This window comes from Pinus tabuliformis, chromosome 7 (assembly GCF_031772625.1).
Source record: "Pinus tabuliformis cultivar Carrire ecotype Pingquan chromosome 7, CPIR1, whole genome shotgun sequence".
Taxonomy (NCBI): domain Eukaryota; kingdom Viridiplantae; phylum Streptophyta; class Pinopsida; order Pinales; family Pinaceae; genus Pinus; species Pinus tabuliformis.
In genome coordinates, this window is record NC_142293.1 from 520,760,558 (window position 1) to 520,762,689 (window position 2,132).

Sequence of the window (2,132 nt, forward strand, 5' to 3'; positions counted from 1 at the left end):
CTCTACTTGGAATTCAGGCATCCCTGTTACCATCTGTCTTACCTCCGATGCCAAAGTTCGGACTGAAGAGATGTGTCATAAGACATGACACCTAGTGGACTTCCATCGACCTGATATAATGAATCAACACTAAACCCAAGAGTAAAGGCATATTTAACATTATTTTTCCATATACATATCTTGCCATTGCTGAAGGTTACCTTGTAGCCTTTGTCTTCCATTGCCGAGATGGACACTAGGTTCTTTTTGAGGTCGGGTGCATTTAATACATCCTGGACTTTCTAGCCTTCTTGAATGGTTGTCCTCTTCCTCAATCCCCAGCTGTCCTCTTACCTTTGTTGTTGAATTTGTCATTCCTTTGATTTGCCATCAGAGGGATTTTGATCATTGTCCCGGTGTGAGTCCTTTCTATCAAGGCACTCCCTTGCATAGTGACCTGCTTTATCGCAAATGTAACATCGTCCTTTTCTTCCACCCTTAGGTCCAACCTTTCCTTTTGATTTAGTCCCGGAATTATTTATTTTCTTAGCATGAGAAGAAAAGGCAGCAGGAGGACCTTTAGGCATGGGCATTTCTTGCTCTTCTTCCCTTGTTTCTTCTTGAATACATCTAGCCATTAATTCCTCGAAACCAAGAATTACGTTATAGTTTAGAAGATTAGTCCTGAACACGTACCATTCGGTTGGTAATCCTCCAAGAGTCATGAGTGCCATTTCCCAGTCTATCGTAGATTTCCTTGGAGGTGTCCAATTCAGAGATGTAAGCCACCAAGTGCTTGTAGATAGAGTCCCGGATGATCTTCTATTTTGACTTCTTCGGTTTTCCATTTGTTCCATGCAGCAGCAGATGCATTTGATGGAGGCTCAACAATATTGCCTCTTACATGGTCCAGCACTCATGGATCTTCTAGGGTTAGATCGATAGACATCTTCCATATCCGTGATAGTCATCTTTCTTACGAAGCTTGCCTTCGGCAGAGTGTTGAGGACCCCATAGTTCTTTTAGGATAGCCTCGCCAATCTTCTCTTCGGTGATTGCTCTTGCTCTTCCTCAGGCTTTGTCTTCACCTCAACTCTGATACCATGTTATGTTCTATGCTTATAATAGTTTACTTCTTTTTCTTATTATATTCCACAGATTATCAATCAAATGTACATAAAGTAAAGTGCAGATAGAACATTAAACGATTGACAGAAAACAAGCCAAGGCAAGAGACACAAGATGTGGCGGCTAGCTAGGGACAAACCCCACAATGTGTGGGGAAACCCTTTGATCAAATCTTCTTTTATCTTCAATAATTCAGCAGAGAGAAATAGTACAATAAATCTGATTCATATCAGTATTAGCAAACCCTAGATCAGCAACATCAGCAGTAGCGGCTTCTTTATCAAACTAGGGCAGACGATATCTCACAAACTGACCGTCGGATTGACTTCATTCCACCACCAAAAGTTGTGGCTTCCAGAGGAGGTTCAGATGAACCTACAGCGCAGTTCAGATGAGGAGATCTTCTAGGCCACGTAGATCAATCTTTACTTCTGCAGTTGCAGCTTCAGTTTCAGCAGTTTCCGGCTTCAAACTAGGGCAGTCAATATCTTGCAAACCGTTTGTCGAATTGACTTCATTCCACCACCAAAAGTTGTGCCTTTCAGAGGAAGTTCAGATGAACCTACAACGCAGTTCAGATGAGGTGATCTTCTAGGCCACGCAAGTCAATCTTTGGATCTACAGTTGCAGCTTCAGGTTCAACAGCTTCCGGATTCACATGTGTGAGAGAGAGACCAATTTCTGCGCAATAGAGAAGAGACTCATTTCTGCGCAGTAGAGAGAGAGAGATGTGATGAGAAGAGTGAGTGCAAATGAGGAAAATTCCTCTTATATTTATACACAACGTTGGTGTTTGAATAGATGCGACTGTTGGGCTTCTGAGCCTACATGAGTTGTAGGTCGGCTTGATAATAATTCCATAATCAAAATAAATTCATATCTCCATGAATACTTATCGGAATCGGATGATCTTTATATCAATCTTACACCTCTCGACAAGAGGAATCTAATAAAAATATTATCAGCCATGAATAAGTGGACCCACATGAAGTTTTGCCCTGGTTGCCAATTTTAACAATAACTTT